At 54.7% G+C, this 26,255-nt stretch overlaps 1 pseudogene across 1 annotated transcript in view; it reads right to left on the reverse strand.

Moving 5' to 3' along the window:
* LOC144602852 (discoidin domain-containing receptor 2-like) overlaps nucleotides 1–26,255 on the reverse strand; it is a 73,847-nt pseudogene that overhangs the window by 26,671 nt on the left and 20,921 nt on the right. Inside the window, exons 3-11 of the transcript XR_013548516.1 lie at nucleotides 23,419–23,525; nucleotides 21,981–22,209; nucleotides 20,802–20,949; nucleotides 19,136–19,241; nucleotides 16,661–16,848; nucleotides 13,823–14,069; nucleotides 12,947–13,090; nucleotides 7,404–7,561; nucleotides 2,268–2,478 (exon numbers count right to left, since the gene is read on the reverse strand). The product of XR_013548516.1 is annotated as a discoidin domain-containing receptor 2-like (transcript). The remainder of the gene's footprint in view (nucleotides 1–2,267; nucleotides 2,479–7,403; nucleotides 7,562–12,946; nucleotides 13,091–13,822; nucleotides 14,070–16,660; nucleotides 16,849–19,135; nucleotides 19,242–20,801; nucleotides 20,950–21,980; nucleotides 22,210–23,418; nucleotides 23,526–26,255) is intronic.

The following is a 26,255-nucleotide window of genomic DNA, read 5'->3' on the forward strand; positions in this document are numbered from 1 at the left end:
TATCGTGTACCATTTTCCCTGCGTTTCAGGAACATACAATTGTACAATCAAATATACGAATATATACATATATATATATATACAAGATGAGCGTTTTAGTAATATTTAGATTATTGGCACATGTATCAAGGTACTGTGAAAAGCTTTTTGGCGAGTGCTATCCAATCAGTGGAAGATCTACACATGACCACAATTAACCTGTCATATCATATCATATCATATCATATATATACAGCCGGAAACAGGCCTTTTCGGCCCACCAAGTCCGTGCCGCCCAGCGATCCCCGCACATTAACACTATCCTACACCCACTAGGGACAATTTTTACATTTACCCAGTCAATTAACCTACATACCTGTACGTCTTTGGAGTGTGGGAGGAAACCGAAGATCTCGGAGAAAACCCACGCAGGTCACGGGGAGAACGTACAAACTCCTTACAGTGCAGCACCCGTAGTCAGGATCGAACCTGAGTCTCCGGCGCTGCATTCGCTGTAAAGCAGCAACTCTACCGCTGCGCTACCGTGCCGCCCTGCAAGATTAAGCCCAGCATAGTCCAACTAACGATGGTTCAGAGGTCTCCAATGAGGTAGATTGGAGGTCAGGAGCATCCTCGAGCTGGTGATGGGATGGTTCAGTCTCCTGATGATGGCTGGGGAAGAAAGTGCCCCTGAATCTGGAGGTGTGCGTTTTCAATCTTCTCTACCTCCTGATTGTCAGATGCAGCGTGGTAACGGGCCCTTCGGCCCAGCGCGCCCACGCCCGCCCGGCGATCCCCACACGCTTTGTACACCAGTCAGAGGGAAGTCAAGGGAAGGGAAGTCAAGGGAAGTCAAGGGAAGGGAAGTCAAGGGAAGGGAAGGGAAGGGAAGTGACGTCAAGGGAAGTGACGTCAAGGGAAGTCAAGGGAAGGGAAGTCAAGGGAAGTGACGTCAAGGGAAGTCAAGGGAAGGGAAGTCAAGGGAAGGGAAGACAAGGGAAGGGAAGACAAGGGAAGGGAAGTCAAGGGAAGGGAAGTCAAGGGAAGGGAAGGGAAGGGAAGTGACGTCATGGGAAGTGACGTCAAGGGAAGTCAAGGGAAGGGAAGTCAAGGGAAGGGAAGTCAAGGGAAGGGAAGTCAAGGGAAGGGAAGTGACGTCAAGGGAAGTCAAGGGAAGGGAAGTCAAGGGAAGGGAAGTCAAGGGAAGGGAAGTCAAGGGAAGTCAAATCAAGGGAAGGGAAGTCAAGGGAAGTCAAGGGAAGGGAAGTCAAGGGAAGGGAAGTCAAGGGAAGGGAATGGAAGGGAAGTCAAGTCAAAGGAAGTCAAGTCAAGGGAAGGGAAGTCAAGGGAAGGGAAGTGACATCAAGGGAAGTCAAGGGAAGGGAAGTCAAGGGAAGGGAAGTCAAAGGAAGGGAAGTGACATCAAGGGAAGTCAAGGGAAGGGAAGTCAAGGGAAGGGAAGTCAAGGGAAGTCAAGGGAAGGGAAGGGAAGGGAAGGGAAGGGAAGGGAAGGGAAGGGAAGGGAAGGGAAGGGAAGGGAAGTCAAGGGAAGGGAAGTCAAGGGAAGTCAAGGGAAGGGAAGGGAAGGGAAGGGAAGGGAAGGGAATGGAAGGGAAGGGAAGGGAAGGGAAGGGAAGGGAAGGGAAGTCAAGGGAAGGGAAGTCAAGTCAATGGAAGTCAAGGGAAGGGAAGTCAAGGGAAGGGAAGGGAAGGGAAGGGAAGGGAAGGGAAGGGAAGGGAAGGGAAGGGAAGGGAAGGGAAGGGAAGGGAAGGGAAGGGAAGGGAAGGGAAGGGAAGGGAAGGGAAGTCAAGGGAAGGGAATGGAAGGGAAGTCAAGTCAAAGGAAGTCAAGGGAAGGGAAGTCAAATGAAGGGAAGTCAAGGGAAGGGAAGTCAAGGGAAGGGAAGTGACATCAAGGGAAGGGAAGTCAAGGGAAGGGAAGTGACATCAAGGGAAGTCAAGTGAAGGGAAGGGAAGTGACGTCAAGTGAAGGGAGGTGGTCAAGTCAAGGGAAGGGAGGTCAAGTCAGCTAAGCAAAGGTAAAGTAAATCAATTCAGCATCAGCAGTTCCTGATGTCTCCAAGTGGTCCATTGGACGTGGGCACCAAGGTCCCGTCCAACCAACACCAGCCAAAGCTCATCGCCCAACGGTGAGTCTGGTCTGATCCCCCACACACCCGGCCCTCCAGCCCCACTCCCTCTGTGAGGGTCACTCCCTCCGGGAACCCTGGACCAACCAGACCCCCCCCCCCCCCCCCCCTCCCCCCCGCCAGCAGCAGCCCCCTCACCTGGGTTGTCCGCGGCGGGGGCGGGCAGGTCGGGCAGCTTCATGCACAGCCGGCTGGGCTCCTGGTACTGCAGGTCGCCCGAGCTGATGCGCTCGTACAGGTTGGAGTGGCGGCTGGGAGCCCGGCTGGGCTGGGTGTTGTTGATGACGATGGTGTCGCTGGGCAGCGAGAGGCGGACGGTCAGGTCCCCGTCCGAGATCCGCCGCTGGGCCTGGAGACAGTGCGGGACGGTTAGGGCCTGTCCTGGGCATGTCTGATCAGCTTAGTCACCTTGACCCAACCTTTAGATGACCCTAGCTTCTATTGACCCTAGCTTCTATTGACCCTAGCTTTTATTGACCCTAGCTTTGTTGACCCAACTTTTGACCCTAGCTTTGGTTGACCCAATGTTTGTTGAACCTAGATTTGTTGACCCAACATTTGTTGGCCCCAGCTTTGGTTAACCCAATGTTTGTTGACCCAATGTTTGTTGACCTTAGCTTTTATTGACCCTAACTTTAGTTGACCCTAGCATTAGTTGGCCCTACTTTTGACCCCAGCTTTTGTTGACCCAATGTTTGTTGACCCCAGCTTTGTTGACCCAATGTTTGTTGACCCTAGCTTTTATTGACCCTAGCTTTAGTTGACCCACATTGTTGACCCTAGCTTTGTTGACCCAACTTTGACCCAACTTTAGTTGGCCATAGCTATAGATGACCCTAGCTTTTGTTGACCATAACATTTATTGACCCTAGCTTTTATTGACCCACATTGTTGTCCCAAGCTTTGTTGACCCAACTTTGACCCCAGCTTTGTTGACCACTACATTTGGTTGACCCTATGTTAGTTGACCCTAGCTCTGTTGACCCAACTATAGTTGACCCTAGCTATAGATGACCCTAGCTTTTACTGAGCCCAACTTTTATTGACCCAAGCTTTAGTTGAGCCAACTTGTTGACCCTAGCTCTGTTGACCCCAGCTCTGTTGACCCCAGCTCTGTTGACCCTAGCTTTGTCGACCCAACTTTGACCCCAGCTTTTATTGACCCTCGCTCTGTTGATCATAGAAACATAGACAATAGGTGCAGGATTGTGATGGTGTCGCTGGGCAGCGAGAGGCGGCCAGTCAGGTCCAGGTCCGAGATCCACCGCTGGGCCTGGAGACAGTGCGGGACGGTTAGGGCCTGCCGTGGGCATGTCTGATCAGTTTAGTCACCTTGACCCAACCTTTAGATGACCCTAGCTTCTATTGACCCCAGCTTTTATTGACCCTAGCTTTGTTGACCCAATGGCGTCAAGTTAGGAAAAGGGGACGTACAACGAGATCTGGGTGTCCTAGTGCATCAGTCACTGAAAGGAAGCATGCAGGTACAGCAGGCAGTGAAGAAAGCCAATGGAATGTTGGCCTTCATAACAAGAGGAGTTGAGTATAGGAGCAAAGAGGTCCTTCTGCAGTTGTACAGGGCCCTAGTGAGACCGCACCTGGAGTACTGTGTGCAGTTTTGGTCTCCTAGTTTGAGTATAGGAGCAAAGAGGTCCTTCTGCAGTTGTACCGGGCCCTAGTGAGACCGCACCTGGAGTACTGTGTGCAGTTTTGGTCTCCAAATTTGAGGAAGGATATTCTTGCTATTGAGGGCGTGTAGCATAGGTTTACTAGGTTAATTCCCGGAATGGCGGGACTGTCGTATGTTGAAAGACTGGAGCGACTAGGCTTGTATACACTGGAATTTAGAAGGATGAGAGGGGATCTTATCGAAACGTATAAGATTATTAAGGGGTTGGACACGTTAGAGGCAGGAAACATGTTCCCAATGTTGGCGGATTCCAGAACAAGGGGCCACAGTTTAAGAATAAGGGGTAGGCCATTTAGAACGGAGATGAGGAAAAACGTTTTCAGTCAGAGAGTTGTGAATTTGTGGGATTCTCTGCCTCAGAAGGCAGTGGAGGCCAATTCTCTGAATGCATTCAAGAGAGATCTAGATAGAGCTCTTAAGGATAGTGGAGTCAGGGGGTATGGGGAGAAGGCAGGAACGGGGTACTGATTGTGGATGATCAGCCATGATCACATTGAATCATGGCTGATGGAAGTGCCGAATGGCCTCCTCCTTGTCTATTGTCTATTGACCCTAGCTTTGGTTGACTCAATGTTTGTTGAACCTAGATTTGTTGACCCAACATTTGTTGACCCCAGCTTTGTTGACCCAATGTTTGTTGACCTTAGCTTTTATTGACCCTAGCTTTAGTTGACCCACATTGTTGACCCTAGCTTTTATTGACCCTAGCTTTAGTTGACCCTAGCTTTAGTTGACCCACGTTGTTGTCCCAAGCTTTGTTGACCCAACCTTGACCCCAGCTTTGTTGACCCTACATTTGGTTGACCCTATGTTAGCTGACCCTAGCTCTGTTGACCCAACTATAATTGACCCTAGCTATAGATGACCCTAGCATTTACTGACCCCAACGTTTATTGACCCTAGCTTTAGTTGACCCAACTTGTTGACCCTAGCTTTGTTGACCCAACTTTGACCCCAGCTTTGTTGACCCTATATTTGGTTGACCCAATGTTAGTTGACCCTAGCTTTGTTGACCCAACTTTAGTTGCCTCTATCTATAGATGACCCAACTTTAGTTGACCCTAGTTTTTATTGACCCTAACTTTAGTTGACCCAACTATAGTTGACCTTAGCTAAAGATGACTCTAGCTTTTATTGACCCTAGCTTTTATTGACCCTAACTTTTATTGACCCTAACTTTTATTGACCCTAGCTTTTATTGACCCCAACTTTTATTGACCCTAGCTTTAGTTGACCCACCTTGTTGACCCTCGCTTTTATTGATCCTAGCTCTGTTGACCCCAGCTCTGTTGACCCTAGCTTTTATTGACCCTAGCTTTAGTTGACCCACATTGTGGTCCCAAGCTTTGTTGACCCAACTTTGACCCCAGCTTTGTTGACCCTAGCTTTGCTGACCAAACTTTAACCCTAGCTTTCGTTGATTATAGAAACATAGAAAATAGGTGCAGGAAGAGGCCATTCGGCCCTTCGAGCCAGCACCGCCATTCATTGTGATCATGGCTGATCATCCACAATCAGTAACCCGTGCCTGCCTTCTCCCCATATCCCTTGATTCCACTAGCCTCTAGAGCTCTATCTAACTCTCTTTTAAATCCATCCAGTGAATCGGCCTCCACTGCCTTCTGTGGCAGAGAATCCCACAAATCCACAACTCTCTGGGTGAAAAAGTTCCTTCTCACCTCAGTTTGAAATGGCCTCCCCTTTATTCTTAGACTGTGTGTGTGGCCCCTGGTTCTGGACTCCCCCAACATCGGGAACATTTTTCCTGCATCTAGCGTGTCCAGTCCTTTTATAATTTTATACGTCTGTATAAGATCCCCCTCTCATCCTTCTAAACTCCAGTGAATACAAGCCCCAGTCTTTCCAATCTTTCCTCGTACGACAGTCCCGCCATCCCGGGGATTAACCTGGTGTGAATACAAGCCCAGTCTTTCCAATCTTTCCTCGTACGACAGTCCCGCCATCCCGGGGATTAACCTGGTGAACCTACGCTGCACTGCCTCAATAGCAAGGACGTCCTTCCTCAAATTAGGAGACCAAAACTGCACACGATACTCCAGGTGTGGTCTCACCAGGGCCCTGTACAACTGGAATAGACAATAGACAATAGGTGCAGGAGGAGGCCATTCGGCCCTTCGAGCCAGCACCACCATTCAATGTGATCATGGCTGATCATTCTCAATCAGTACCCCGTTCCTGCCTTCTCCCCATACCCCCTGACTCCACTATCCTTAAGAGCTCTATCTAGCTCTCTCTTGAATGCATCCAGAGAATTGGCCTCCACCACCTTCTGAGGCAGCGAATCCCACAGATTCACAACTCTCTGACTGAAAAAGTTTTTCCTCATCTCCGTTCTAAAAACTCCAAAGACGTACAGGTATGTAGGTTAATTGGCTGGGCAAATGTAAAAATTGTCCCTGGTGGGTGTAGGATAGTGTTAGTGTGCGGGGATCGCTGGGCGGCACGGACCCGGTGGGCCGAAGGGCCTGTTTCCGCGCTGTATCTCTCTAAATCTCTAAATATAAATGGCCGACCCCTTATTCTTAAACTGTGGCCCCTGGTTCTGGACTCCCCCAACATTGGGAACATGTTTCCTGCCTCTAGCGTGTCCGACCCCTTAAGAATCTTATACGTTTCGATAAGATCCCCTCTCGTCCTTCTAAATTCCAGTGTATACAAGCCCAGTCGCTCCAGTCTTTCAACGTATGACAGTCCCGCCATTCCGGGAATTAACCTAGTGAACCTACGCTGCACGCCCTCAATAGCAAGAACATCCTTCCTCAAATTCGGAGACCAAAACTGCACACAGTACTCCAGGTGCGGTCTCACTAGGGCCCTGTACAACTGCAGAAGGACCTCTTTGCTCCTATACTCAACTCCTCTTGTTATGAAGGCCAACATTCCATTGGCTTTCTTCACTGCCTGCTGTACCTGCGTGCTTCCTTTCAGTGACTGATGCACTAAGACACCCAGATCACGTTGTACGTCCCCCTGTTCCTAACTTGACACCATTCAGATAATAATCTGATAATTCTTATTCTTACCACCAAAGTGGATATCCTCAGCAGGAGGCCATTCGGCCCTTCGAGCCAGAACCGCCATTCATTGTGATCACGGCTGATCATCCACAATCAGTAACCCGTGCCTGCCTTCTCCCCATATCCCCTGATTCCACTAGCCCCTGGAGCTCTATCTAACTCTCTTTTAAATCCATCCAGTGATTTGGCCTCCACTGCCCTCTGTGGCAGAGAATCCCACAAACGCACAACAAATTCTCTGGGTGAAAAACTCCTTCTCACCTCAGTTTTAAATGGCTTCCCCTTTATTCTAAGACTGTGTGTGTGTGTGTGTGGCCCCTGGTTCTGGACTCCCCCAACATTGGGAACATGTTTTTTGCCTCTAACGTGTCCAACCCCTTACGAATCTTATACGTTTCGATAAGATCCCCTCTCGTCCTTCTACATTCCAGTGTACACAAGCCCAGTCGCTCGTCCTGAAGTCCAAGATTAGTTTCGGAGACACAGTCCAATGTCCACAATGGGGTAGAGGTGAATCGCTGGTGGACGGACGGTTTGGAGGCCTACCTTGCCGAGGATCTTCTTCCAGTATTGGCGCCACAGGATGATAAAGATGACAATCAGGAGTAGCAGGATAATGGCCACCAAGCAGCCAATCAGCATGGAGGTGTTGCTGTGGGCCGCCTTGGCCACCGGCCGGCCAGACTCCGGGGACGAATCCAAATCTGCCATGGGAGGGGGTGGAAGAGAGGGCAGTCAGGGTTGCAGGAGCATCATGGGTAGGGAGGAAGTGCGGACGCCGGTTTACCCAGAAGAGACACGAGAAATAGAAACATAGAAACATAGGCAATGGGTGCAGGAGTAGGCCATTCGGCCCTTCGAGCCTGTACGCACCGCCATTCAATATGATCATGGCTGATCATCCAGCTCAGTATCCCGTACCTGCCTTCTCTCCACACCCCCTGATCCCTTTAGCCACAAGGGCCACATCTAACTCCCTCTTAAATATAGCCAATGAACTGGCCTCAACTACCTTCTGTGGCAGAGAATTCCACAGACTCACCACTCTCTGTGTGAAAAAATGTTTTCTCATCTCGGTCCTAAAAGACTTCCCCCTTATCCTTAAGCTGTGACCCCTGGTTCTGGACTTCCCCAACATCGGGAACAATCTTCCCGCATCTAACCTCTCCAACCCCTTAAGGATTTTATATGTTTCTATAAGATCCCCCCTCAGTCTTCTAAATTCCAGCGAGTACAAGCCCAGTCTATCCAGTCTTTCTTCATATGAAAGTCCCGCCATCCCAGGGATCAATCTGGTGAACCTTCTCTGTACTCCCTCTAAGGCTAGAATGTCTTTCCTCAGATTAGGAGACCAAAACTGTACGCAATACTCCAGGTGCGGTCTCACCAAGGCCCTGTACAACTGCAGCAGAACCTCCCTGCTCCTAAACTCAAATCCTCTTGCTATGAATGCCAACATACCATTCGCTTTCTTCACTGCGAAATGCCGGAGTAACTCAGTGGGACGGGCCGCCTCTCTGGAGAGAAGAGACGGGTGACGTTTCGGGCCGAGACCCTCCTTCACCGTAGTTCCTTACGGCCGAAGGAGGCCATTTGGCCCATCAGTACTGCCTCACGGCGCCAGAGACCCGGGTTCGATCCTGACTACGGGCGCCGTCTGTACGGAGTTTCGTTTAGTTTGGAGATACTGCGCGGAAACAGGCCCATCGGGCCCACCGGGTCCTTCCGCGCCGACCAGCGATCCCCGCACACTAACATTGCCCGTCTCCGTCCATCCCTCTCCTCCACAGCTGCAGAAACCCTCATCCACGCCTTCATCACCTCCCGTCTGGACTACTGCAACAGCCTCCTCTATGGCGCACCCTCAAAAATCATCAGTAAACTTCAATACATTCAAAACTCCGCTGCCCGTCTACTCACCCACTCCCCGATCCGTGACCATATCACCCCCGTCCTTTACAAGCTCCACTGGCTCCCCATCCCCCAGAGAATCCAGTACAAAATCCTCCTCATAACCTACAAAGCCCTCCATAACCTGGCCCCATCCTACCTGACCGACCTCCTCCACAGGCACACTCCCACCTGCACCCTCCGCTCTGCTGCTGCCAATCTCCTATCCCCCCACATCCGGACCAAACTCAGATCCTGGGGGGACAGGGCTTTCTCCATCGCTGCTCCCACCCTATGGAACTCACTACCCCAAACCGTCAGAGACTCCTCCACACTCACCACATTCAAAACATCACTGAAGTCTCACCTGTTCAGCACTGCCTTCAACCACTGAATCAACTGAATCAACCACGAGATCTGGGTGTCCTAGTGCATCAGTCAATGAAAGGAAGCATGCAGGTACAGCAGGCAGTGAAGAAAGCCAATGGAATGTTGGCCTTCGTAACAAGAGGAGTTGAGTATAGGAGCAAAGAGGTCCTTCTACAGTTGTACCGGGCCCTGGTGAGACCGCACCTGGAGTACTGTGTGCAGTTTTGGTCTCCAAATTTGAGGAAGGATATTCTTGCTATGGAGGGCGTGCAGCGTAGGTTCACTAGGTTATTTCCCGGAATGGCGGGACTGTCGTATGTTGAAAGGCTGGAGCGACTGGGCTTGTATACACTGGAATTTAGAAGGATGAGGGGGGATCTTATTGAAACATATAAGATAATTAGGGGATTGGACACATTAGAGGCAGGAAACATGTTCCCAATGTTGGGGGAGTCCAGAACAAGGAGCCACAGTTTAAGAATAAGGGGTAGGCCATTCAGAACGGAGATGAGGAAGAACTTTTTCAGTCAGAGGGTGGTGAAGGTGTGGAATTCTCTGCCTCAGAAGGCAGTGGAGGCCAGTTCGTTGGATGCTTTCAAGAGAGAGCTGGATAGAGCTCTTAAGGATAGCGGAGTGAGGGGGTACGGGGAGAAGGCAGGAACGGGGTACTGATTGAGAGTGATCAGCCATGATCGCATTGAATGGCGGTGCGTACAGGCTCGAAGGGTTGAATGGCCTCCTCCTGCACCTATTGTCTATTGTCACCTCACCTTCTGTCTCCTTTCTCTGTTCGTTTACTTATTTATCTATTTATTCACTTCCCTATGTTCTCTAAATCCCTGTAAAGCGTCTTTGAGTGTTTGAAAAGCGCTATATGAATGTAATGCATTATTATTATTATTATTATTATTATTATCCTACACACACCAGGGTCAATTTACACGAGGAACAATTTGTACGTTCTCCCCGTGGCACGCGTGGTGGGGTTTCCCCCCGAGATCTTCGGTTTCCTCCCACACTCCAAAGACGTGCAGGTTTTGTAGGTTAATTGGCCTTGGTAATAAATGTAAAACTGTCCCTAGATTGTGTAGGATGGTGTTGGTTCATCACCAAAATACAGAGCGGAGGTGCAGAACCTGGCGGACTGGTGCTCTGATAACAACCTGTCCCTAAATACCACCAAGACCAAGGAGCCGATCATCAACTTCCGTAGGTCACACAACGGGGAATACGCCCCGATCGCTATCAACGGGGTCAGTGTGGAGAGAGTGTCCACGTTCGGAGGACCAAACACTTCGGAGGACCTAACATGGTCCAATAACACTGCTGCGCTGGTCAAGAAGGCACAGCAAAGACTGTTCCACCTGAGAACACTGAAGGAAGTCTGGTCTATCCCAACAGCTGCTGACGACCTTCTACCGCTGCACCATAGAGAGCATCCTAACGCATGGCATCCCTGTGTGGTACCTCAGCTGCACGGAGGCAGAGAGGAGAGCTCTTCAGCGGGTAGTCCACAGAGCTCAGAGGGCCATCGGAACACAGCTACCAGCCTCGGAGGGCATCTACAACACACGATGCCTCAGAAAAGCCGCCAGCATCCACAAAGACTCTTCACACCCCTGCAACAGTCTGTTGGAACTTCTACCACCGGGCAGACGATACAAGGCCTTCTACGCCCGCACCTCCAGACTCAGGGACAGCTTCATCCCCAGGGCCATAGCTGCTATGAACCGGTCCTGCTGAGCCGGATGGCCACAACGCACAGTGATCCGGCACAGATCTACTTGCACTTTATTCTGTTTTAAAACTGTTTCTAATTTGTTTCACTGGGTTGTTTAATTTAATACTGATTAGCTAATTGATTTATTGCATCGTATGGGAGGTGCTTCTACAGTTGTACCGGGCCCTAGTGAGACCGCACCTGGAGTACTGTGTGCAGTCTTGGTCTCCAAATTTGAGGAAGGATATTCTTGCTATGGAGGGCGTGCAGCGTAGGTTCACTAGGTTAATTCCCGGAATGGCGGGACTGTCGTATGTTGAAAGGCTGGAGCGATTGGGCTTGTATACACTGGAATTTAGAAGAATGAGGGGGGATCTTATTGAAACATATAAGATAATTAGGGGATTGGACACGTTAGAGGCAGGAAACATGTTCCCAATGTTGGGGGAGTCCAGAACAAGGGGCCACAGTTTAAGAATAAGGGGTCGGCCATTTAGAACGGAGATGAGGAAGAACTTTTTCAGTCAGAGAGTGGTGAAGGTGTGGAATTCTCTGCCTCAGAAGGCAGTGGAGGCCAGTTCGTTGGATGCTTTCAAGAGAGAGCTGGATAGAGCTCTTAAGGATAGCGGAGTGAGGGGGTATGGGGAGAAGGCAGGAACGGGGTACTGATTGAGAGTGATCAGCCATGATCGCATTGAATGGCGGTGCTGGCTCGAAGGGCTGAATGGCCCCGAAGGGCTGGCTCGAAGGGCTGAATGGCCTCCTCCTGCACCTATTGTCTATTGTCTATTGTCTAATGTGCATTCCCAATCTTGTTGTACCCCTGTACAATGGCAATAAAGATATATTGTATTGTATTGTTGTATTGTGACCTTTGGTCGGCACGGACCAGGTGGGCCGAAGGGCCTTTTACCCTCCCCGGTGTATCTCTAAACTAAACTAAAGCTCACGCCTGCTCTCAGAGCAATCCCATTCCATTAGATAAGACATTGGAGCAGAATTCGGGCCATTCGGCCCGTCGAGTCCACTCCGCCATTCAATCGTGGCTGATCTATTTTCCCCTCTCGACCCCACTCTCCTGCCTTCTCCACGTAAACCCCTGACACCCCCGTTACCAATGAAGAATCTGCCAATCTCCGCCCGGAAAATGCCCGTTGACTTGGCCTCCTGGGGACTGTCCGCGGCAATGAAGTCCACAGGTTCGCCACCCTCTGAGAGAGGCCGACTAACCTACAAACACGCACTTCTTCGGAGCGTGGGAGGGAAACCGGAGCGCCCGGAGAAAACCCACGCGAGGGTCACGGGGAGAGCGTGCAAACTCCGTGCGGACAGCGCCCGTGGTCGGGGTGGAACCCGGGGTCTCTGACAATAGACAACAGACAACGGGTGCGGGAGGAGGCCATTCGGCCCTTCGAGCCTGTACGCACCGCCATTCAATGTGATCATGGCTGATCACTCTCAATCAGTACCCCGTTCCTGCCTTCTCCCCATACCCCCCTGACTCCGCTGTCCTTAAGAGCTCTATCTAACTCTCTCTTGAAAGCATTCAGAGAATTGGCCCCCACTGCCTTCTGAGGCAGAGAATTCTACAGATTCACAACTCTCTGACTGAAAAAGTTCTTCCTCATCTCCGTTCTAAACGGCCGACCCCTTATTCTTAAACTGTGCCCCTGGTTCTGGACTCCAACAAGTTTCCTGCCTCTAACGTGTCCAACCCCTTAATAATCTTATACGTTTCGATAAGATCCCCTCTCATCCTTCTAAATTCCAGTGTATACAAGCCTAGTCGCTCCAGTCTTTCAACATACGACAGTCCCGCCATTCCGGGAATTAACCTAGTGAACCTACGCTGCACGCCCTCAATAGCAAGAATGTCCTTCCTCAAATTTGGAGACCAAAACTGCACACAGTTTACCTGGCGGTGCGTACAGGCTCGAAGGGCTGAATGGCCTACTCCTGCACCTATTGTCTATTGTCTATTGTCACAGTACTCCAGGTGCGGTCTCACTAGGGCCCTGTACAACTGTAGAAGGACCTCTTTGCTCCTATAGGCAGCGCCGATTAACAGAGGCGTGCGCCCCGACCCCACCGGCTGCCCGGCGCGCGTTACCTAGGTTACCGACGGTGGGCGTCGCTCCGTCCATCCGGGGAGTGGCCGTGGACATTGCCGACGGCGAGGTCACGGTCGCCCGATCCGGAGGGGCGTTTAACCGTGGCTTCAGATCCGTGTGGAGAGGGGTGGTGGGGTCCGAGCCTGGAAGAGAGAGCGAGACAGAAGTCGGCTAGGGGGCGTTTGGCGTAGTTCAGAGATACAGCGCGGAAACAGGCCCTTCGGCCCACCGGGTCCCGCGCCGACCAGCGATCCCCCGAGCACGGTGGCGCGCACGGCGGCAGAGTTGCCGCCTCACAGCGAACGCAGCGCCGGATACCCGGGTTCGATCCTGACTACGGGCGCTGCCTGTACGGAGTTTGCACGTACAGGAGGAGGGAGGGAGGGGGCGGGGAGGGAGGGAGAGAGGGGGGTGGGGGGGGAGGGAGGGGACAGGAGGGCGGGAGGCATAAGGCGGGTGTGGGGAGGGAGGGAGGGAGGGGGTGGGAGTGGAGGAGGGGGGTAGAGGGGGGGGGGGGTTGGAGAGAGGGGAGTGTTTGGAGGGTGGGAGCGGGAGGAGGATAAGGGGGGTTGTGGGAGGGGGTGGAGGGAGGGGCGGGTGGGGGAGGGAGGGGGTGGATGGAGGGGGGTGGGGGAAGGGAGGGAGGGGGGGTGGAGGGAGGGGGTTGAGGGAGGGAGGGGGTGGAGGGAGGGGGTGGGGGATGGAGTTGGGGGGGAGGGGACGTGGGGTGGCCATAATGTTCTGGCTGATGAACTTGTGCACGTACGCACAAATAAACATTGCGCTCAGAAGTCGACCCGATGCTGTAAATCCGGGCCCTCGGTGGATGGGCCGAGTGGCCGGCTCCTGGCCCCTGGATGGACTGAGCCACTTACCCAGATGGAAGGACACTTCACTGAACATCATCCAGGCGTCGGCGAAGTAGAATTGGCATCGCAGGCTCCTGGCCGCGCGCAGGCCCAGCGCCACCTTCACGTAGCGGGCGCTGGGATTCTTGTCGTCGGTCACCGTCACCGTGGAGACCGGCTCCGGCTCCCAGGGGCCCGTCTCGCCGCGCCCGAAGAAGCAGTCGGCCCGGCCGAACACCTTCACCCCGCGGCTGAACATGTTGTTGCAGTGGACCTGAGAGGGAGAGGGAGGGAGGGAGAGGGAGGGAGGGAGAGGGAGGGAGAGAGGAATTCACTATCTCGGAAGGCAAGTGGAGGCCAATTCTCTGAACGCATTCAAGAGAGAGCTGGATAGAGCTCTTAAAGATAGAGGAGTCAGGGGGTTATGGGGAGAAGGCAGGAACGGGGTACTGATTGAGAATGATCAGCCGTGATCACATTGAATGGGGGTGCGTACAGGCTCGAAGGGCTGAATGGCCTCCTCCTGCACCTATTGTCTGTTGACGCCCGCCAGAAACACGGAGAGACACGGCGCCCCCTAGAGACCGCGGCTGCCTCCTTACCCCCACCGCCCCCGCCAACCAACCCCCACCCCCATCTCCCCCCTAACCCCCCCCCATCTCCCCCCTACCTCTCCTGCAACCCAACCTTCCCCCCCAAACCCCCCCCAACCTTCCCCCATCCACCTCCCCCCCAACCTTCCCCACAAACCCCCCAATCTCTCCCCCTACCTTCCCTCCACCTCCAATCTCCACCTCCAACCTCACCTACAACTCCCCAACCCCCCCCATCTCCCCTCCCAAACCTCCCCCCATCTCGCCCCCATCTCCCTCCCAAACCTCCCCCACCATCTCCCCATCCACCTCCCCCCCAAAACCTCCCCCCTATCTCCCACCCAACCATCTCCACCCCAACCTCCCTCACAACCTCCCCTCCAACTCCCCCCCATCTCCCCCCCAACCTTCCCCACAAATCTTCCCCCATCTCCCCCCATATCCCCCCCAAACCTCACCCACCCAACTCCCCCCCAAACCTCGCCCCCATCTCCCCACAAACCCCCCCAACCTCCCCTCCAACTCTCCCCAATCTCACCGCCATCTCCCCGCCAACCTCCCCCGCCCATCTCTCCCCCCCATCTCTCCCCCCCAAACCTCCCCCCATCTCTCCCACAACCTCCCCCCAACCTTCCCAACCTCCCCTCCAACTCCCCCCCAACCTCCCCCATCTCCCCCCCAACCTCGCCCCCCAACTCCCACGCATCTCCCCCATCCATCTCCCCCCAAACCTCCCCCCCACCTCCCCTCCATCCTCCCCTATCTACCCCCCAACCTCCCCCACTAGCACCCCAATCTCCCCCCATCTCCCCCAACCTTCCCCTATCTCCCCCCCAACCTCCCCACAAACTCCCTCCATCTACCCCCAACCTTCCCCACAAACCTTCCCCCATCTCCCCCCATATCCCCCCCAACCTCACCCCCCCATCTCCCCCCCAAACCTCGCCCCCACCTCTCCCCCCAACCTTCCCAAACCTCCTCCCCAACCCCCCCCCCATCTCCCCCCCCCAAACCTCCCCCCCATCTCCTCCCCAACCTCACCCCCCATCTCCCCCCAACCTTCCCCCAATCTCCCCCCCCAACTTTCCCCACAAACCCCCCCCCCCCAACCACCCCCCCATTCTCCCCATCCACCTCCCCTCAACCCTCCCCACAAACCCCCCCCCCCCCATCATTCCCCGTTATAAATGGCCTACCCCTTATTCTTAAACTGTGTGGCCCCTGGTTCTGGACTCCCCCAACATTGGGGAACATGTTTCCTGCCTCTAACGTGTCCACCCCCTTAATAATCTTATACGTTTCGATAAGATCCCCCCTCATCCTTCTAAATTCCAGTGTATAAAAGCCCAGTCGCTCCAGCCTTTCAACATACGACAGTCCCACCATTCGGGAATTAACCTAGTGAACCTACGCTGCACGTCCTCAATAGCAAGAATGTCCTTCCTCAAATTTGGAGACCAAAACTGCACACAGTACTCCAGGTGCGGTCTCACCAGGGCCCGGTACAACTGTAGAAGGACCTCTTTGCTCCTATACTCAACTCCTCTTGTTATGAAGGCCAACATGCCATTGGCTTTCTTCACTGCCTGCTGTACCTGCATGCTTCCTTTCAGTGACTGATGCACTAGGACACCCAGATCTCGTTGTACGTCCCCTTTTCCTAACTTGACACCATTCAGATAATAATCTGCCTTCCTGTTCTTGCCACCAAAGTGGATAACCTCACACTTATCCACATTAAACTGCATCTGCCATGCATCCGCCCACTCGCACAACCTGTCCAAGTCACCCTGCAACCTCACAGCATCCTCCTCACAGTTTTGGCTGATGGGTGTAGTTCTCAGTGGAGGCCAATTCTCTGAAGGCATTCAAGAGAGAGCTAGATAGAGCTCTTAAGGATAGCGGAGTCAGGGGGGCGTGGGGAGAAGGCAGGAACGGGGTACTGATTGAGAATGATCAGCCATGATCACGGTGAATGGCGGTGCGTACAGGCTCGAAGGGCCGAATGGCCTCCTCCTGCACCTGTTGTCTGTTGTCTGTTGTCAGTGCTGGAGTGCACCAGTTCCAGAGACAACGTCCATTGTCCGCAATGGCCCTTGTGTGTGAGTGTGTGTTCCCCTAACGGAGTTTGCTTAGCAACCCGTCTCGCGGCCCGGACGGCCGCCGTTGGTGGAGCGGGAGCACGCGGCCGCTGGGCCGGGCTGGGCGAGGTCACGTCGCCCTCGTGAGGAAGATGGCGACCCCCCCCCCCCCCCTTGGCTCCAGGCCTTACCTTCATGTAATCGAAGGTGCAGGGGCGGTCGAAGTGGAAGTCCATCTGCAGGCGGCCGTCGGGCTGGCTGGCGGCCGCCCAGCCCACGTAGTCGTAGCCCGGCCACACGCGCAGCTCCTGGCTCCGGGCAAAGTCGTCCAGGCCCAGCACCCCGTCCGTCAGCTGCCCGAGGGCCCCCGTAACGCAGACTGTGTGGGGGTGGGGGGGGGGGGGGGGGGGGAGAGAGAGTGAGAGCGCGCACTGGAGGACAGCGGTGGAGGTCATAGATACGTAGACACGTACAAACATACAAACATACAAACATACATAGAGACATAGACACATAGACACGTACAAACATACAAACATACATAGAGGCGTAGACACTTAGACACAGAGACACAGAGACACAGAGACACAGAGACACAGAGACACAGAGACACAGAGACACAGAGACACAGACACAGAGACACAGAGACACAGAGACAGAGACACAGAGACACAGAGACACAGAGACACAGAGAGACAGAGACACAGACACAGACACAGAGACACAGAGACACAGAGACACAGAGACACAGAGACACAGAGACACAGAGACACAGAGACACAGAGACACAGAGACACAGAGAGACAGAGACAGAGACACAGAGAGACAGAGACACAGAGACACAGAGACACAGAGACACAGAGACAGAGAGACAGAGACACAGAGACACAGAGACACAGAGACAGAGACACAGAGACACAGAGACACAGAGACACAGAGACAGAGACAGAGACACAGAGGACACAGAGACACAGAGACACAGAGTCACAGAGACACAGAGACACAGAGACACAGAGACACAGAGACACAGAGGACAGAGACAGAGACACAGAGACACAGAGACACAGAGACACAGAGACACAGAGACACAGAGACACAGAGACACAGAGACACAGAGACACAGAGACACAGAGACACAGAGACACAGAGACACAGAGACACAGAGACACAGAGACACAGAGACACAGAGACACAGAGACACAGAGACACAGAGACACAGAGACACAGAGACACAGAGACACAGAGACACAGACACAGAGACACAGAGACACAGAGACACAGAGACACAGAGACACAGAGACACAGAGACACAGAGACACAGAGACACAGAGACACAGAGACACAGAGACACAGAGACACAGAGACACAGACACAGAGACACAGAGACACAGAGACACAGAGACACAGAGACACAGAGACACAGAGACACAGAGACACAGAGACACAGAGACACAGAGACACAGAGACACAGAGACACAGAGACACAGAGACACAGAGACACAGAGACACAGAGACACAGACACAGAGACACAGAGACACAGAGACACAGAGACACAGAGACATGAAGCCACATAGACACATACAAACATATAGACACAGAGACATAGACACTTAGACACAGAGACATAGACACTTAAACACATAGAAACATAGAAACATGGACACATAGAAACATAGAAACATGGACACATAGACACATAGACACATGGACACATAGACACATAGACACATACAAACATATAGACAGAGACATAGACACTTAAACACATAGAAACATAGAAACATGGACACATAGAAACATAGAAACATGGACACATAGACACATAGACACATAGGTGCAGCAGGAGGAGGCCATTCGGCCCGTCGAGCCAGCACCGCCATTCAATGTGACCATCCACAATCAGTAACCCGTGCCTGCCTTCTCCCCATACCCCTTGATTCCACCAGCCCCCAGAGCTCTATCTAACTCTCTCTTAAATCCATCCAGTGAATCGGCCTCCACTGCCGTCTGTGGCAGAGAATTCACAAATTCACAACAAATTCTCTGGGTGAAAAAAGTATATTTCTCTCACCTGAGTTTTAAATGGCCTCCCCTTTATTCTTAGACTAGACTGTGGCCCCTGGTTCTGGACTCCCCAACATTGGGGACATTTTTCCTGCATCCAGCTTGTCCAGACCTTTTATAATTTTGTACGTCTCTACAAGGTCCCCCTCTCATCCTTCGAAACTCCAGTGAATACAAGCCCAGTCTTTCCAATCTTTCCTCATACGACAGTCCCGCCATCCCGGGGATTAACCTGGTGAACCCATGCGTGTATATACACATGCAGAGAAGGCGTGTGGGCGCGCATGTGTATATACGTGTATGTGCAAATGTGGATGTGCATGCGTGTATATACACATGCAGAGGTGGCACGCGTGTGCTTGTGAGTGTGCGCGTGTGCGTACGAGTGTGACCACCTGCCCGTGTGTCAGCGTGTGCGTGTGTGGGAGTGCCCGTCTCCGTGTGCGTGTCGCCGTGTCCGTGCCCAGCGTGCCCGCTGCTGTTTGCGGCCAACGGAGCCGTGTGAGGCTGGGACGGTCGGCGCCGTTTGCGTGTCTCGGCCTGTCCCGTCCCGCCCCGCCCCGTCCCACTCCGTCCCGCGTCCGCTCCACAGCGCCCCTACCTGCCAAGCTTGCCGCCGTCATACGTGGAGTCGTTCAGGTTGATGGGAGGCAGACCAGAGACGTTCATGACTTGACCCAGGGCCACCGTGTACGACTTCAGAGAGTCTGCACGGGGGGGAGAGAGAGGGGGGGGGAGAGAGGGGGGGGGGGGAGAGAGAGGGGGGGAGAGAGAGGGGGGGGAGGGGGAGAGAGAGGGGGGGAGAGAGGGGGGGAGAGAGGGGGAGAGAGAGGGGGGGAGAGAGGGGGGAGAGAGAGGGGGGAGAGAGAGCGGGGAAGAGAGGGGGGAGAGAGAGGGCGGGGGAGAGAGGGGAAGAGAGAGGGGGGAAGAGTGTGGGGGAGAGAGAGAGGGGGAAGAGAGAGAAGGGGAGAGTGTGGGGGAGAGAGAGAGGGGGAGAGAGGAGGGGAGAGGGAGGGGGGGAGAGAGTGGGTGGGAGAGAGAGGGAGAGAGAGAGGGGTGGGAGAGAGAGAGGGGAGAGAGTGGGGGAAGAGAGAGGAGTGGGAGAGAGAGAGGGGAGAGAGAGAGAGAGGGGTGGGAGAGAGAGAGGGGAGAGAGAGAGGGGTGGGAGAGAGAGAGGGGAGAGAGTGGGGGGGAGAGAGAGAGGGGTGGGAGAGAGAGAGGGGAGAGAGTGGGGGGGAGAGAGAGAGGGGAGAGAGTGGGGGGAGAGAGAGGGGTGGGAGAGAGAGAGGGGAGAGAGTGGGGGGGAGAGAGAGAGGGGAGAGAGTGGGGGGGAGAGAGAGGGGTGGGAGAGAGAGAGGGGAGAGAGAGAGGGGGGAGAGAGAGGGGGGAGTGTGTGGGGGGGAGAGAGGGGGGGTGGGGAGAGAGGGGGGGAGGGAGAGGGGGGGTGAGTGTGGGGAGAGAGAGAGAGCGGGGAGAGAGAGGGGGGGTGACAGGGAAAAGAGAGAGGGGAGAGAGGGGGGGAGAGAGGAGGGAAGAGGGAGGGGAGGGGGAGAGAGAGGGGGGAGAGTGAAAAGAGAGGGGTGAGAGAGGGGGGGTGAGAGGGAAAAGAGAGGGGAGAGAGAGGGGGGGTGAGTGTGGGGAGAGAGAGGGAGCGGGGAGAGAGGGGGGGTGAGAGGGAAAAGAGAGGGGTGAGAGAGGGGGGGGAGAGAGAGGGGAAGAGAGAGGGGGGAAGAGTGTGGGGGATAGAGAGAGGGGGAAGAGAGAGAAGGGGAGAGTGTGGGGGAGAGAGAGAGGGGGAGAGAGGAGGGAGAGGGAGGGGGGGAGAGGGAGGGAGGGGGGGAGAGAGAGGGGGTTGAGTGTGGGGGAGAGAGAGAGGGGAAGAGAGAGGGGGGAAGAGAGGGGGGGGGGAGAGAGAGAGAGGGGAAGAGAGAGGGGGAAGAGAGGGGGGCAGAGAGAGAGGGGGGGGAGAGAGGGGGAGAGAGAGAGAGAGCGAGTGAGACCAGCTGCCTGTCCCGCTGAGTTACTCTGGGGTTTTGTGTCCATCCCCCCCGTGAGAGGTGGGCAGTGAGTTCTACACCTTTTCTCGCCCTCCTCTCCCCTCCGACGCTCCGTCTGAAGAAGGGTCTCGGCCCGAAGCGTCGCCCCGTTCCCTCCCTCCGGAGACGCTGCCCGTCCCGCTGAGTCGCCCCAGCGTTTTGCGTGCACAGCGGAGGGGCGTGCGTGCGCGCGTCGCGCGTGGACATACGCGGAGGACATACGTGGCTCACCTTCCCACGGGCAGCCGTAAAGCTCCACACGCATGCACACGCTCATCACGCGGTCCGCCAAGGGGTAGAAGCGCACGAAGCGGGCGATAATCGGCGGCCCCAGGTCCTTCAGCACCACGTCGTACGGATTTATGTTCCCTGTGATGACCTGCGGGGTGGATCGGCAGAGGGGGGGGGGGTTGGGGGGGGAGAAGGGTTACACAGAGCATCGCACACCAGTCCCACATGCCACAGGCCGGTCCCGACAAACCATAGGCTGCCCCCGACAAATCATAGGATGCCCCCGACAAATCATAGGCTGCCCCCGACAGACCATAGGCTACCCCCGACAGACCATCAGCTGCCCCAGACAAACCATAGGCTGCCCTCGACAGACCATAGCTGGGTCCCCGACAAACCAGAGGCTGCCCCCGACAAATCATAAGCTGCCCCTGACAGACCATTGGCTGCCCCCGACAGACCATAGGCTGCCCCCGACAGACCATCAGCTGCCCCAGACAAACCATAGGCTGCCCTCGACAGACCATAGCTGGTCCCCGACAAACCAGAGGCTGCCCCCGACAAACATAGATGGCCCGCGACAAATCGTAAATTGCCCCGACAAATCATAGGCTGCCCCGACAGACCATAGCCGGCCCCGACAAATCATAGGCTGCCCCTGACTAATCATAGGCTGCCCACGGCAAACCATAGGCTGCCCGCGACAAACCATATGCTGCCCCTGACGGACCAGCATATCATAGGCTGCCTCCGACTGACCATAGTCGGCCCCCGACAAATAGGCTGCTCCTGACGAATCATAGGCTGGCCCCGACAGACCATAGCCGGCGCCCAACAGACCATAGCCGGCCTCCGACAAATCATAGGCTGCCCCCTGACTAATCATCGGCTGCCCCCGACAGAACATATGCTGCCCCCGACAAACCATAGCCGGCCCCCGACAAACCATAGGCTGCCCCGACAAACCATAAGCTGCCCCTGACAGACCGTAGACAGCCCCGACAAATCATAGGCTGCCCCTGACAAATCATCGCCAGCCCCGACAAATCATAGGCTGCCCCCGACAGACCATAGCCGGCCCCCGACAAATCATAGGCTGCCTCCGACAAATCATAGGCTGCCCCCGATGGGGGTGGGGGGTGGGGGTGGGGGGGCGGGGGGGGGGGGGTGGGGTCTCACCTCGTTCCCCTGCCGGTCCCGCCAGGTTTTCCAGCCCTTGCCGTCGCGGCTGTACTGGAGGCCGTAGAGCCGAGCGTACTCGTTGCCGCGCCCCGTGCGAGTGGCGCCCTTGCGTGCCGGCCAGCGTGACGAAGTAGAGGCGCCGCAGGTCCACCTGCAGGAACTCGCTGGGCTCCCGGAACACGTTCTTGACCGGGCACCAGGCCCCGTCGCCCGGTCCGTGCCCAGCCTGCGAGACGGACAGAAACAACACCCCCCAATTCCAAGATCAACTTAATCACCACGCGTGCCGATTAACGTGCAGCCCGGTGAAATCTGAGCTACCACGTCCACCCACAACGGCATGTTGGCCTTCATGACAAGAGGAGTTGAGTATTGGACCAACGTGAGGTTGTCCACTTTGGTGGCAAGAACAGGAAGGCAGATTACTATCTGAATGGTGTCAAGTTAGGAACAGGGGACGTACAACGAGATCTGGGTGTCCTAGTGCATCAGTCACTGAAAGGAAGCATGCAGGTACAGCAGGCAGTGAAGAAAAGCAATGGCATGTTGGCCTTCATAACAAGAGGAGTTGAGCATAGGAGCAAAGAGGTCCTTCTGCAGTTGTACAGGGCTCTAGTGAGACCGCACCTGGAGTACTGTGTGCAGTTTTGGTCGCCAAATTTGAGGAAGGACGTCCTTGAAATTGAGGGGCGTGCAGCGTAGGTTCACTAGGTTAATTCCCGGGATGGCGGGACTGTCATATGTTGAAAGGCTGGAGCGACTAGGCTTGTATAAACTGGAATTTAGAAGGATGAGAGGGGATCTTATCGAAACATATAAGATTATTAAGGGGTTGGACACGTTAGAGGCAGGAAACATGTTCCCAATGTTGGGGGAGTCCAGAACCAGGGGCCACACACAGTTTAAGAATAAGGGGTCGGCCATTTAGAACGGAGATGAGGAAAAACTTTTCAGTCAGAGAGTTGTGAATCTGTGGAATTCACTGCCTCAGAAGGCAGTGGAGGCCAATTCTCTGGATGCTTTCATGGGGGGGTGGGAGATGGGGGGGTGGGAAATGGGGGGGTGGGAGATGTGGGGGTGGGAAATGGGTGGGTGGGAGTGGGGTGGGTGGGAGTGGGGGGGTGGGAGTGGGGGGGGGTGGGAGATGGGAGGGTGGGAGTGGGGTGGGTGGGAGTGGGGGGGGTGGAAGTGGGAGATGGGGGGGTGGGAGATTGGGAGATGGGAGATGGGGGGTGGGAGTGGGGGGGTGGGAGTGTGGAGGGGGTGGGGGTGGTTGGGAGATGGGGGGTGGGTGGGAGTGGGGTGGGTGGATTGGGGGGTGGGAGTGGGGGGGCTGGGAGATGGGGGGCTGGGAGATGGGGGAGTTTGGGGAGTGGGAGTGGGGGGGTGGGAGTGGGGGAGGGTGGGAGATGGGGGGGCAGATGGGGGGCTAGGCTTACCTGCCATACTTGGCTGCAGTGGACTCAGTCCACATGCTAGACGCCACAATGTCCTCATCACTGATGATGGAGTCTTGCATTCCCAGAGCAAACCGGCACTGCTCTGTGGAGGGAGAAAGGCAGAGTTTAGTTTACTTAAGGTAGACACAAAACGCTGGAGTAACTCAGCGGGTCGGGCAGCATCTCCGCAGAGAAGGAATGGGCGACGTTTCGGGTCGAGACCCTCCTCTGGAACGCCCATACCTTCTCTCCACAGATGCTGCCTGACCCGCTGAGTTACTCCAGCACTCTGTGAAACGTCACCTATCCACATTCTCCAGAGATGCTGCCCGACCCGCTGAGTTCGTCAATAGACAATAGGTGCAGGAGGAGGCCATTCGGCCCTTCGAGCATGTACGCACCGCTAGTCAATGTGATCATGGCTGATCGTTCACAATCAGTGCCCCGTTCCTGCCTTCTCCCCGTACCCCCTGACTCCGCTATCCTTAAGAGCTCTATCCAGCTCTCTCTTGAATGCACCCAGAGAATTGGCCTCCACTGCCTTCTGAGGCAGAGAATTCCACAGATTCACAACTCTCTGACTGAAAAAGTTTTTCCTCATCTTCGTTCTAAATGGCCTACTACCCCTTATTCTTAAACTGTGGCCCCTGGTTCTGGACTTAACAGTGCCCAGCGCGGCTCGGCCGCGGGGCCTTCCATCGCCCGCGGGGCCTTCCATCGCCCGCGGGGCCTTCCATCGCCCGGCGCGGCTCGGCCGCTGGACTTAACATCGCCGGCGCGGCTCGGCCGCGGGACGTTTCAGTGCCCGGTGCGGCTCGGCCGCGGGGCCTTCGATCACCCGGTACGGCCGCGGGACGTTTCGGTGCCCGGTGCGGCTCGGCCGCGGGGCCTTCCATCTCCGGCGCGGCTCGGCCGCGGGACATTTCAGTGCCCGGTGCGGCTCGGCCGCGGGGCCTTCCATCGCCTGGCGCGGCTCGGCCACAGGAAGTTTCAGCGCTCGGTGTGGCTCGGCCGCGGGGCCTTCCATCGCCCGGCGTGGCTCGGCCGCGGGGCCTTCCATCGCCCGGTGCGGCCGCGGGACGTTTCAGTGCCCGGTGTGGCTCGGCCGCGGGGCCTTCCATCGCCCGGTGCGGCTCGGCCACTGGACTTAACATCGCCGGCGTGGCTCGGCCGCGGGACGTTTCAGTGCCCGGTGTGGCTCGGCCGCGGGACTTAACATCGCCGGCGCGGCTCGGCTGCGGGACGTTTCAGTGTCCGGTGCGGCTCGGCCGCGGGACGTTTCAGTGCCCGGGGCGGCTCGGCCGCGGGACGTTTCAGTGCCCGGCGCGGCTCGGCCGCGGGACGTTTCGGTGCCCGGGGGGTGTTTGGACTCACTGTGATGGATGTTTGTCTTGGGGGGGGCCGTGTGTCCTGTGTAACTTTTTTCTCTTTTTTGTTGTGTTCTTGTGACTGCTGTAATTTCGTTCGGTATTTGTACCGAATGACAATAAAGTTATTCAAATTCAAATTCGACCGGCCCCCCCTCGAGCGCGCTCCGTCCGCCACTCAATACGATCATGGCTGACCCTTACCCCAAACCCCCTTCCCACTATCGCCCCTCATCCCAACCAAAAGGACCGCGTGATCTCCTGGGAGAGGCGGAAAACCGGCTAAAAAACCCAGGCCAATTTGGGGGAAAAATCCGGGAAATTCCTCTCCGACCCCAAGCTAGACGATCGAAACTTGTCCAGGAGATTATTCCATTGGTTCAGCACCCTCTCCTCTCCTCCCACCTCTCCCCTCTCTCCTCAACCCCCCCCCCTCTCCCCTCTCTCCTCAACCCCCCCCCCCTCTCCCCTCTCCCTTCTCCCCCTTTCCCCCTCCTCCTCCCCTCCTTTTAAACTTTAAAATGTGAATAACTTTAGAAATATAACACCGATTTCAATAAAACGACTGGCATTATCACTAAAGTGCAAGATATATGGGATGAAAGCTTACAACATATACATCAATGTTCATTGAATACTAGACATTCCTTAATACAATTTAAAATAACACATAGATGACATTATTCGAAGACGAAATTAAATAGGATCTTAAATATCTTACTCTCTCTCCACAAGTTTAGAGTTTTTTATTTTTATTTTTACTTTCTCTCTTCAAAAATTTAAAATCGAAGCTATGTAAGAACTTTGTAACAAATGTGTTTTTTCTTATTTCTATCTGTACATATGCTTTTCAAAAATAATAAATAATAAAGTGACGATGGTGAGAAAGGTGGGCCTAAAATTAGACAATAGACAATAGACAATAGACAATAGGTGCAGGAGGAGGCCATTCAGCCCTTCGAGCCTGTACGCACCGCCATTCAATGCGATCATGGCTGATCACTCTCAATCAGTACCCCGTTCCTGCCTTCTCCCCGTACCCCCTCACTCCGCTATCCTTAAGAGCTCTATCCAGCTCTCTCTTGAAAGCATCCAACGAACCGGTCTCCACTGCCTTCTGAGGCAGAGAATTCCACACCTTCGCCACTCTCTCTGACTGAAAAAGTTCTTCCTCATCTCCGTTCTAAATGGCCGACCCCCTTATTCTTAAACTGTGCGTGGCCCCTTGTTCTGGACTCCCCCAACATTGGGAACATGTTTCCTGCCTCTAATGTGTCCAATCCCCTAATTATCTTATATGTTTCAATAAGATCCCCCCTCATCCTTCTAAATTCCAGTGTATACAAGCCCAATCGCTCCAGCCTTTCAACATACGGCAGTCCCGCCATTCCTTTCAACATACGACGGTCCCGCCATTATTGCGCTATGGTGCACCGTTTTGGCTGAAGTTCAGTCACAAACAAACA

This window comes from Rhinoraja longicauda, chromosome 19 (assembly GCF_053455715.1).
Source record: "Rhinoraja longicauda isolate Sanriku21f chromosome 19, sRhiLon1.1, whole genome shotgun sequence".
NCBI lineage: Eukaryota > Metazoa > Chordata > Chondrichthyes > Rajiformes > Arhynchobatidae > Rhinoraja > Rhinoraja longicauda.